The following is a 13484-nucleotide window of genomic DNA, read 5'->3' as shown; positions in this document are numbered from 1 at the left end:
TGAAATATAAAGAAATATTGTCAAATGCCCTTGACAACGTCTGCAGGAAAGAAAAAAATCAATAGGCACGGTACTACTGAACATCATTTGAATATTTTTCATTAATTGTGTCATTTTGAATATAAACGCGTTTTTTCACGGTAAGTAAATAGTATTTTCTCGACTTTTCATAATCGTCAGCTATATATACATGAGATCACTTAAAAAAAATAGCCTGAAGTGCAGATAATATCGGAATTAATATGAATATTACAACATAAATTCATTATCAGAATGCAAATTCAAAATTCAGGTAAGTTAAAATAAAGAGTGATTGTCAAATTAGAGGATATTGGATTTTACCACAGTTCTTGTGATGTCAAAGTAAATTGATTGCGATTTAATTATGTGAATTCACATAGTGGCCCGGTGAAAACACAAAAAGGTTGTACTGACAATGCGATTCACAACATAACCGATTGATTGTGATTTTTCATTGTAATATTGCTTCATAAATATAATCTCACTAAACATATTTGTTCTTTTACATGGGTAACATGTAATCTCACAAAATTGATATCAACTTGCTTGTAAAAATCTGAAATTATACATTATATATAAATCATCTGAAGCTGGCCCCGACTTTTTGCAAAAACACAGTTTTTCCTAAAACTTGATCTACATATTTTGTCGAAATCGCCGAATGCTACTCAAAAACTCCCATCAGAAATGCTCTGAGATTTCTTTCTGTCATTCTAAATGTTGGTTTTTCGAATTTCGCATAAATAATTTGAAAAGTTTTGATTTTTCGATAAAAGTCCAATGACATATTCAGTGTAACTAGCCGAATGCTACTCAGAACTTCCATCAGAACTGTTCTGAAATTCATTTCTGTCATTATTCGAAACGTCGGTTTTTAGAATTTTTCACCTTATGATGGCCAATAAATTAAAGTTTCGATTTTTTTATAAAAGTTGATTGACATATTTTATAGAACTTACCGATTGCTACTCAGAACTCCCATCAAAACTGAAATATCTCTTAATTTTTTTCCAAAATGATGATTTTCCTAAGTCAAAAATTGATTTTCTTTTTATATAACTTTTTATTTCTGCAGAGCTATATTCAAAAATGGTCAAGAACTCCAGAACTATTCCATCTTCATCGAAAAATACCACCAAAAGTTTTTCGAAAAAGTTGGCACCGTGAGAAGTAAGCGCCACAATTTTTTTTTATTGAAATACACAATTTGCTAAAACTATTCAATATTTATATCAGGAACTCCAGAACTATTGAATATTCCCAGAACTCCAAAAAATGTGTTTTTGCACAAAGTCGGCGCCAGCTTCACATGAGTCATTTATATTGGTAACATGGGTTCCAAGACTTTTATTTTTCCAAGACCGTCCTGGAACTATACATTGAGGTACCGGTAGTCTATATTAAACATAAAACTCTTCCAAGACCGTCCTGGAACTATACAAAAGTCTTGGAACTAGCCATTAGTTAGCAGGAAAAGTCTTGGAAATGAACTTTAGTCATATATATATATATATATATATATATATATATATATATATATATATATATATATATATATATATATATATATATATATATATATATATATATATATATATATATATATATACATCGGAAAAGTCTAGGGATATTTTTATAACATACTAAATATCATAAAAATAAATGCATGAGGTCGTTTCATTTCGATTAAATTGGTACACTCGACCACCCTGTAGATTTCTATGGGTTGAACAAAGCCTGCAAAAACGGTAACTAATCTTTTATCAAGTTTTTTACAAACTGTAGGTTTTCGGCTAAAATGAATAATCTGAAAGTGTCGAGTTTGTACATTCTATGCAGTTCTTGCTCAGCAATTAAACTGGAAATATTGTACTTTAACATGGAACGCCATCACTTACCATTGGCTGAGATGAATAGAGCTGTAGGGCTTCTTCAAGGTGGCATGCGACAAAATGATGTAGCTCTTTGTTTGGGAGTCTCCCAAAGTGTTATCAGTCGATTGTGGCGGCGTTTCCGTGAAACTGGCAGTCCAGCCGAACAACATCCAGGGCGAGGACGCGCTACAACTGCAGTTCAAGACCGATTTTTGGTTTTAACCGCAAGAAGACAACCGACAATCACAGCACCTGAGTTGGTTAACGTGTTGCAGCAGACGCACCAGGTAACCATTGGTCGTGATACTGTCAGAAATCGACTGCATGAAGCAGATCTCCACAACAGAAGGCCACTTAGATGCCCACCTTTGTCGAGAGGCGATCGCGGTAGAAGATTAGAGTGGTATCAAGAACATCAAAACTGGGATGCAAATGATTGGGCCACAGTTTTGTTTACAGACGAATCCAGATTTGGATTTCATTCAGATTCTCGTCGAGTTAGACTGTGGAGACGACCTGAAAATAATGAACGTTTGAGATACGTCCAGGAAGTCCACACATACAGAGGTGGTACAGTAATGCTATGGGGCGGAATCATGATTGGCGGCAGAACCGATCTCGTTTTTCCAAATCACTCCCTCACAACTCGACAGTACCTCGACACCATTCTTCTACCTATCGTCCGTCCGTTTGCTGGTGCTGTTGGTGAAAACTTCCACCTAATGCACGATAATGCTCGTCCACATGTCGCGCGTCTAGTGACTGACTGGCTCACCAACGAAGGAGTTGATCTATTGTCATGGCCAGCACAATCACCGGACCTGAATCCCATCGAGCATGTGTGGGACATGCTTCAACGAAGAATTACTCCGCATATGGGGAACATTTACACAACGTTTCAATTGAGAGAGCTTTTAATCGCTGAATGGGCAAATGTATCTCAATAAGACATTGACAATCTCATTTTGTCGATGCACGATAGATGTAGGGCCGTAATAAACCAGCGTGGAGGCCATACTTTGTACTGATTCCAATTTTTTTTGTATTATGATTTTTTTTCGGGGTGCCAAAGAAGAGCCATATTTTTTTTAGTTTTGCTTATATGCGCACTCAGTATTTTTGACCATTTAATAAATTTTGTTATAACTTACATTCGTTTAATAATCACCCGTCAACCTTTCTTTTCCCTAAAGCGATCTAAAAAAAATTATTGCCATTTTTAAAAATATTCCTAGACTTTTCCGATGTATACCGGGTGTCAACGAATCTATTAGACAAGTCATAATTTCTAGACTATCAGGAGAATTGAAATGAGATTTGGTATAGTTGAATGGTATGTGGAGAGGAATGTTTTCACATATTTTTCACTTTCCGGTCACTTCCGGTTTCAGCGGAAATGGCTCCGGTTCTGAATTTTTAAATGGAACACCCTGTATATTGTAACATTTTTGGATTTCTGAGACAATTCTGGATCAGAAACTGACATTTCCGGAAGTTTTTCAGCCTACTTGATTTTTTCAGAGTCACTTTTAAAATTGCATCTAGGTGGCCATGATCGGACGTAAACTAATCTATGGACCTCAGGTGATATCAGAAAATTGCAATAGCGGAGTTTTAGTGACTAGTGTGTTGAATATGAATGAGACAAGTTTACAAAATAACATTTTCGTGTCTAACTATTATTTTTCAAATGGCGACCATTTTTTGACAAGCACTTTCCGAAAAAAGGATTTTTTGACGAATCTAACGTTACTAATTTATTTGCGATTGGATCAACAAATTCAACAAATTTAACTAATAATTTCAGCGATGCACTTAGATTTTTTGCAATATCCTAAGTTCTTGAAAATTCCACTATAGTAAATTTTCAAAGTGCATCCCTCCTTGTTCAAGACACATTTCAGCTCGTTCAATTGTTTCATTTGTAACATTTGAGGCGATATACTGCTAAATGCCTGTTGAATCCTTTCTTCTAAGATTTCGAGAGTGGCTGGGGCTGTTGCATAGTAGACCCTTTCTTTTATATATCCCCAAATGAAGAAATCTAACACAGTCAGATCCGGTGAGCGGGCAGGCCACCGTACTGGACCGTTGGTTGCAATAACTCTATTATTAAAATGCTCTATTAAAAAATCAAGTACGTCTCTGCTATTATGGGGTGGTGCTCCATCTTGCTGGAAGTAAATTTGCCGTAAAACTTCTAAAGGCATATCATTAAGATGATCCTCGATTTCATTTTGAAGAAAACCCAAGTATCTAACCCCTGTTAACTGACCTTGAAACAATATTGGACCAATTATTCTGTTTCCAACGATACCAGCCCAGACATTGGCGCCAAACCTTTCTTGAAAATTGCCCTCTCTCATTGCATGTTGATTTTGTTGGGCCCAGTACCGACAATTCTGCTTATTAAACATGCCATTATTTGTAAACCGTGATTCGTCGGAAAATAGAATGAAGTTGATAAAATTTGGGTTAACTCTATGATTTTGAAGCAACCAATCACAAAATACTACTCTTCTATTGCCGTCGTCAGCATACAAATGTTGATGTAACTGATATTCAAATGCTCGATATCCGTGCTTTTTCAGTATTTTTCTTGCTGATTCGTGACTTATCTGCATTTCTCTACTAATTTCTCTTAAAGAAACCGTTTTGTCAACTTCTACCATAGCAAGAACGTTAATCTCAGTCTCCTCATTTATGACAAACCTCTGTTCTGCGTCTCGATTTCCCTCTTGCCTAAAACGACTCTCAACATAGGGAAAATACTGATGAGATGGGTGTTGTCGATTGGGATATCTCTGAGCATACAACTCAGCAGCTTTCCTTGAATTTCTGTGGCATTCTCCAAACAATAACAACATATCCACTTTTTCACTTTGAGTATACATTATTTCGACGAAAAATTAAACTAGAATTAACGAAAATTAAGAGAAACTTCTACTTTCTGCTCATAAAGCTTATGTCACTGTCATAACCTAGGTGAGCGTTTTGTTCTCCAAAGTGGACTTGATGGAAATAACCGCAAAATATTATGCATCATTCCTATCCATGGCACCCTTGACAAAAGTAAATGAATTTGTATCGAGTATTTTCCTCAGTAATATTTAATTTATGTTCTTATTTGTGATCCAATCGCAAATAAATTAGTATCGTTAGATTTGTCAAAAAATCCTTTTTTCGGAAAGTGCTTGTCAAAAAATGGTCGCCATTTGAAAAATAATAGTTAGACACGAAAATGTTATTTTGTAAACTTGTCTCATTCATATTCAACACACTAGTTACTAAAACTCCGCTATTGCAATTTTCTGATATCACCTGAGGTCCATAGATTAGTTTACGTCCGATCATGGCCACCTAGATGCAATTTTAAAAGTGACTCTGAAAAAATCAAGTAGGCTGAAAAACTTCCGGAAATGTCAGTTTCTGATCCAGAATTGTCTCAGAAATCCAAAAATGTTACAATATACAGGGTGTTCCATTTAAAAATTCAGAACCGGAGCCATTTCCGCTGAAACCGGACCGGACCGGAAAGTGAAAAATATGTGAAAACTCTCCTCTCCACATACCATTTATCTGTACCAAATCTCGTTTTGATACACCTAATAGTCTAGAAGTTATGACTTGTCTAATAGAGATTTTATCGAGTGTGTATGATACAAATCAAGAATGAAATAATTCGTGGACACAACACTCAAAAAAAAGGGGGCAAACCGCGGACACGTGTTTCTAGCTATTGGCCTCATCAGCGCGGTGCAGCCAAGTGTAAAGATGGGCAACACTTGTTTGCCGAAAGCAGGAAACAACACATATGTACGGAGTCAACAACAGAAGCCAACCGCACATTTGTGGTTCCAGTTAGAAGACCTAGAATTCCCAGGCTACATCTAACATGACCACGGTTTGCCCCCTTTTTTTGAGTGTTGTGTCCACGAATTATTATATATATATATATATATATATATATATATATATATATATATATATATATATATATATATAAGGATTTGCAGTTTTTTTAAAATTCTTTCCCATAGAAAGCACCCCTAATAGGTGCACCCTGCATGCCTTCTAGCATTGAGGTGGCGGGGTTGGTAATGTTAACTTCGTTAATTTTGAATAATTCCGTAGTCCGATTGGGTGTGTTTTTTCCTTACTGATACGTACATCACTGACTTTGAATTTTCTTGGTCCAGCTATTTTCAGATGGGTGTACGTTGATTTGAGAATTTGTTTTTCGTTGGTTTTGGTGATTTTTGAAGGTTGTCTTCGAGTGTCGCAAATCATTATAGGATTTTGTTATTTCATGCAAGACATTCAACCATTTGTAGGTGCCATTCAGACTGAAATATTTGAAAAGTATTTCTAATGATACGTACAGCCATATAAGCTTTAGTGATGCTATACGTATTTTATTGATTTACTCCATGTTTTTTCATCAAATTTTGAAACTTATTGTTGTTGAATTCTTTCCCTCGATAGGTTTGTAAATTTTTTGGACAACTTTTCTTATGTGTCAAGATATCTGCATACGTTTTGGTAATTTCCTCTCCCGTTTTCGATTTCAGTGGTCGAGCACACACAAATTTCGAAAAACAATCTATGACGACTAGAATCAGTTTGAAATTTCGATTTTGGTGAACGAACGATCTCATTTCAGCCAAGTCCATCTGTCATAACCCATCTATTCCTTTGACAACTATACAGCGTCGAGGATAATTTTTTCTAATTGGTTTATGTAGTTCGTTGACAAGTTGAATCTTGTCTTTGGAAGTCATGACGACTGATGGTGAATATGTGTAAACCCCGCTCTTTTATTATGGTTAAGCTTGAACTTCATTTTGTATCTTTTTGATTTCCTTGATAGTAGATTGTACCTTCGAATTTATTTCGGTAATTTGTTTGGAGATGTCACCTTGAAATTTGGTTAGTTCTTCATTTACTTGGATCATTTCTTTTTCGTGTTTCTTAGCTATTTGATATATAAATGAAGCAAGTTTTTTATCGATTCCATCCACATACTTTTTATTAGCAACATCGTTATCAGTGGTAGGGCTCTTCACATGACACAATTTCACATCACCTCAATGAATATTACCATATGAGGTGTAATGCAACAAACATCCTCCAGAGGGTGTTGGCAATTTTCGCTTTCTGTTGCTGTCGCTACGACCAAACTTTCGATAACCATTTTGCAAACGATAATGTATTGGGGAACGTAGTGTACCTTAAAGAATCATTTTTGCCTCTTTGAGTTCATTCAAAATGGCAATTATTTCATTCTTGTGTGAAGTATTTCCTGCATCTCGAGAGGCTATCATGAATTTGAGACGTTCGCATAGCTCGTTGGGATCGTCCCAATAAATGTATTCAATGGGTTTCGTATTGAATGTCATTGCAAGAGGTAACGTTTTGTGTATATATGATGTCATCGAAGTAGTAGTAGTAAGAGGTGTTTTAGGTTGAGAAAACCCAGTACCAGCTTTTCGACGATTTCCAGCTGTAGGAAACAACGGTTTGATTATGTTGGTGTACTTGTATCTCTGAGTGCCATTTAGATGCCCATCGGAATTTTTGTGAGTGCTCGATACATCCAAAACCTTTTTGTATACATTCAAATCCTCAGCATTATAATTTTCAGGCATGTCGAGAAATAACAATTCATATATAACAGGTGTTCCTTTCCAGTGATACCCAGCCAATTTTATGTATCCGTTACGCTTGTCAAAATCGATTTCCTTTTGGCCTAGGAACCATTTCGAAGATACCTCATCATATATTTCCCCAATGTTTTTTAATGTAAACTTATGCCTGACGCAACTTTGTCATCTTGTTCGTCTACTGTATACCCACTAAAGACGTTTTCATCATCATAATCCTCATCTGTACCTACAACATGTACGAGGGATTGGAATGGAGTTGTTTCAGGCTCTCCTACTATCTCTTGTTTCACTTCGGTTTTTGCCTCAGTTTTCAGTGGGGAAGTAGCTGACTGTGTTGTTGTTTCATTCGCTATTTTCCTCAATGGAATAGACAGGGGTTTGAAAAATCTTTGCAATGACTCATCTTCTTCGGATTTGCCCAATTTCAGAGCCAAATATTTTTTTCGAATGATGCGTGCAATTTCGTTGATTTTATTCTTTCGAATAACATCAACTTCTTTGCTCAAAGGTTTCATGATGGTGAATGATACTACATCACACACTGTGTATACTTATATATTCTTGATTATTACAACAGTTCCATATAGATGTTGCTGACTTTCGGCACACATTCTCTTTAATTCATGGAAAGATATGTCGGGAGAGACGTGTTCATCGAATACATGTTTCAAATTCATTTCATTCTGTTTTAAAAGTATAATCATATTGCAATTGTCTCGTATCAATTGTTTGGGGATTTTTGAATTTGTCTGACAAAGATATGCGGCGTCAATGTTCTCATGCCTATATACAGAATAATATTTGTGAATTTTCTGTTGGCCATCGCATGCGACATCATTGAAAATGAATATGGAATTTGATTTGGCTTCGTGAGGGATCATGATATCCTCATTTTCCCTGAACGGATAAGATCCTAACCCCAATGACTCAACTGAAAATTTTATGAGTCACTTGATATTTAGGTTGATACAATGATTTTGAATATACGTAGCATTTTTTTTAAATTTGTCGCCATTCGGGTGGAATAGCACTGTTAAGATAGCGTTTGTCTTTCCACAACCACTCGGCCAACACATTATTGCACGAAACGAATTGGGCAATAATATACCGTGCTTCCCAACCACACTACTATTGTAGGCTTCATTTAAAAAGTCTAAATTTTCAATAGGTAATGTCTTGTCTTGTTGAACGACTTTCATGATGTGATGTTGGACAATGAGTGCGCTACGGTTATAAATAAAAACATCAGTCATCACCCAATCATTCTAAATGTTGACTCACTCCGGTGCAGGTGTCGTCAATTCGCTTATCAATAATCGCCCGTTAGAATTACATCTACCTGGTTATCAGTTTTGCGGACCAGGCACCAAATTGAAAAAGAGATTGAAACGCGGTGACACCGGTGTAAATTCTTTGCACGAGTATTGTAAAGATGACTGTCATAAAGCAGATCAAGTGTTGAAAAATAGAGCTTGGAAACGCGTTAAATCGAAAGATGCTAGATTTGGTCAAAAAGCTGGCCCGTAACTAAACAATGAAAGCAAAACGAAAGCTCGACATGGGGTTGTCCTTTCGACGTAATATGATTCAAAAAATTTCTAAAACTTGGAAGCCACATCTTACCATTATTAAGAAATCTAGTGCTTAGTCTTTGCAATCTGCTGAAATGGCATCGAGTTTAACTGGAGGACTTAAAAACATACGGATACCTAGAAGAATACTATTCGAAGCAAAATCTGGAGGAATCCTACCACTCATACATATATTCGGTTTTCACACCGACTCATACGATATACGAATTTGCTGTTGATGTTGATCCGGGGTATGCAATCGACGAATCACCTAATCACACCATTTATCTACCTATTGCACATACAGACGAAATAAACAATAAATATTACGCTGCGAGTGCTCGACCAACATTCTAGACTCATTGATTTCCGAAACGAAAAAATAATAATTCGTTTGGAATAAAAGTAAAAGTATGGTGTTGACTATATATAAAAATAATTCACCTCCATACTCCAAGTCAGTCTTCACCAAGACCTTCACTAGTCGACAACTAATGACAACGGAAAATACATTGTTTCTGGAATCTCTTGGTTATCAAGTTGTCCAATCAAGTGTTCAACATTTTCCGAAAACCGCAAATCGATACAATCGAGTCCATACAAAAGGTAGAGTGGCGTACCTACTATCCTTGTGTCAAGTATTTTAGCAACAACGATGTTATTGAAATCAACATCAATCAATCTGATGCCTACGATGCTTTGTACGATAGTCTGCTGTTCATTAGTGGAAAAGTTGAGAAGACCAAACGGGACGGTAAGGTGTCATTCGTAAACAATGCTGGCGCTTTCATGTTTCAATCTGCTGGTTATGAGCAGAGTGGTGAGGAATTGGAAGCAGTTCGTGAACTTGGAATTGTTAGTACTGTTAGAGGCTTTCTTATCTACACCGACGAAGATATCAAACACTTGGCCACCTCTAGTTAGACTTTTCACGACATTACAGGCGTCATCAACACAAGGCATCTAACATTCAACATGCTCATAACCATCAAGCATTTTTTGAATATTTTCAAAGATTATCAGAGTGTTTCCTAAGGTAAACATACCACTCGATTAATACGGGCTGGAGATGATAGCAATTTTTTCAAAATAGAAGAAACTCCTGCTGCATCAACACCGAAAACGGAAGTTAAATTTGAAATTGAAAATATCGAACTGAAAGTTAAACGAATGTTTCCGCATGGTCAAATTGAATTGCAACTTTTGAAAGCCATCCAAGCAGACACTCCTATTCTCATTCCGTTCAGAAAATGGGAACTCCATATGCTGCCTGCTCTCGCACAAGGTGCAAAAAATGAAATATGAGCCGTTAACACTTCCTCGTTCCTCGAAAGCCCTCGCTTTGTGATTGTAAAAAATCGTTGTTACACTAAAGTTAACAATGATCCAACAATATTCAATCATTTGAATATTACCAATATAACGCTCACTCTAAACGGTGAGAAGTACCCCAAGGAAAATATGCATTTGAATTTTGCAAAGGGGAATTTTCCGCAAGCTTATTTCAACTACTCACAATTTGGTCTCAGCTACACAATCATTAATCAATATAATCCTCTTCTCACTTCCACCGTCTTTACGGACAAAGCTCTCTTTGTCATCGATTGTTCCAGAAGGGATGAGAGCATCAAAAGTTCCAGTGTTGATGTAAAACTTGAAATCGAAGCATCCGAGAGATTTCCTCAAAACACTAGAGCCTATTGCATCATTGTGTGTGCACGACACTGTCATAGAACACCTCCCACTCAGCGAAATTATTAAAAAATGGAACTGAACATGTGATTTTGCTTCAGTATCAATCGAAGAGTCAACATGAGAATAGCTGTTGTAAAATATTCAAGGCTTCACCGTCGAGCAAAAATTCCATCCTAAAGAAACAGCCATTAGGATTGGAATTCAGTGTAGTAACTTTTTACTGCTGCCAAACACACCTTTTTCCTGTTTGAGTACAGAAGATCGTCGTTCCGCCTGTTATTTGGAGCAAAACTTTCATGGATTGAGGTATTCCTCTGGCTTTGTGGAATATAATCGATTGGATGCCATCCTCATGGAAAATCTGCAAAGTGTCGATGTCATTTATGTGCGGGGACATCAAAAACATGACTTTCTAATTGAAAAATTTCACGAGTTGAATATACCTACACGCGTTGTGAATTTAGAGGGCTATGACAACACAACATGAATGGTTCCCACATTTGACAACAACCAAGGTGTCTCACTATGTATGCATCACATTCACAACCGAACCGACTACAATTGCAGTCTCCGAAACGTATACATTATATGCAAATGGCCTTGTGATATATTACCAAAATGAAAATGTATAATAAATTTCTATTCAAAATTATTTCTTTTTTATCTAGGCTCACCGCCTTATGATAATGTACCCTTGACAAAAACAGAAAACGACAACAACAAAGAAGTGACAATAATGATGAAACGATAACGAATGAACGCACGAAAAACGGTGGAAACACAAGCAAATGGTCGAAAATGCACGCAAAACGGTCGAAAACGCACGAAAAACGGTCGAATCGGCCTTGTTCATCTACTAACTTTATTCTTCCCTGACAGTCCCGATGACCAGATCTGTTAAAGTTTGTGGTGATACTTGCCACGAAGAGAATCATTCACTGCTGTTACTTCTTGTGAGTGGCGTTGTTTCACCACGAGGTAAGTATACGTCTCTACGGCATCCATATGGTGTAGGATGCTTTCATCTACGAGCTGCATATCCTTTCCTTAGTCCACGTATCGTCCTCTTTTGAAATGGGCCATTGCACATTTGTCTATACCAAATTTCATACCGATATCATGCGTGTACTCTTCCACCACCCTCAAGGACTGATGGAGATCCTTCTCTCTGAGGCATAAAGTTTAAGATTATCCATATAAAACAAATGGGTGACCTTGTGCCTTCGGTTTTCAGGGGTACCACGGCATACCCTCGAGTATTTCTGAGCGCAACGGATAATGGCAATAGTGAGAAGGGGACTGAGGGAATCACCATGAAATACACCCCTTCTGAAAATGACCCACCCTGTTTGGACTCTTGTTTAACCAGATGTTATGGTGAAGAGAGTTCGCAAAGTGTTATCAGTTGTTCAATGCATCTCACTATTTTGTCAAATACTGCAAGACATCTGAGCAAATGCACGATGAGCTCCTGCGATATTGTATCAAATGCCTTACGGTAGTCAATCCAGGCCATAGAGAGGTTACGCTTGCGTTATACATCTATAGATGTGCAGGTTCTCTTTACATTCAGCGTTGAGTTCTTTTATTATTATTATTCTTCCATTATTATTATCATTTTCATCGATAAAATATCATACTTCAATATTTATCCTATTCCCGACGAAGATAAATCCAAAAACACAAAATCATAAAAATGGGTCCAGCGGTTCTTGAGTTTTTTATTATTATCTTCATGGACAAAATATCATATTTTGATACTTACTTGTCTATTCTCCATAAAGATAAATCCAAAAATCATAACACTTGATATTCACCGCTCGTTTGCAGAATTTTGAAAACAATATAAAACTGCCAATTACTTGTTGCAAATTTACATAGTCCAAAGTGATAAAGGCAATATAACTGTTGCTATGAACAAGCATGATTACTTAAATAAATGCCAAGAACATCTTGATAATCCACAATATTAGACTAAACTAAGAGGTAATCCTGTTTGTACATTGCAACAGAAAGCTAATAAATTAATTTCAGACTTGGTTAATAAAAAACAATCAGATGACATTACTGCCAAACAAATTAAAATCTATAACGCTACTGTTCCCAGATTTTACGCTTTACCTAAAATTCATAAACCATCTATTCCAATGAGACTTATTGTTTCCTCTATTTCTTCTCCTAACGGCCCAATTGCAAAATTTTTGACAAATATTTTAACTCTTGCCTACACAACTGTTAATCAGTTTTATATTAAAGACTCTTTCCATTTTAGTGAAATCGTCAACAATTTTCAGTTACCCGATCAATATAAAATTGTAAGTTTTGATGTTGTTCCTCTGTTTACTAATCTTCCATTTCAATCAATAATTCAAAGTATTGAAAATTATTAGAACGAAATTGACAAAAAAATTTCGTTATTTTATTAAAATTTGTTTTTAAAACAAATATATTTGAATTCAACAATCAATAATATAAACAAATATTTGGTACACCTATGGGTTCTACTTTATCTCCAATTCTTTGCAATTTTGTACAAGATGACCTTCTGACTGAAATTTTAAATAAACTAGAATATAATATTCCCCTCCTTAAACGATATGTCGATGATATATTCTCAGCATTCCCTTCAAATCTGATCGAAAACACTCTTGACTTCT

Source organism: Leptinotarsa decemlineata, unplaced genomic scaffold, assembly GCF_025532065.1.
Source record: "Leptinotarsa decemlineata unplaced genomic scaffold, Ldec_3_MD MMD2_P_RNA_scaffold_14, whole genome shotgun sequence".
Taxonomy (NCBI): Eukaryota; Metazoa; Arthropoda; class Insecta; order Coleoptera; family Chrysomelidae; genus Leptinotarsa; species Leptinotarsa decemlineata.
Note: the sequence above shows the minus strand (reverse complement) of the source record.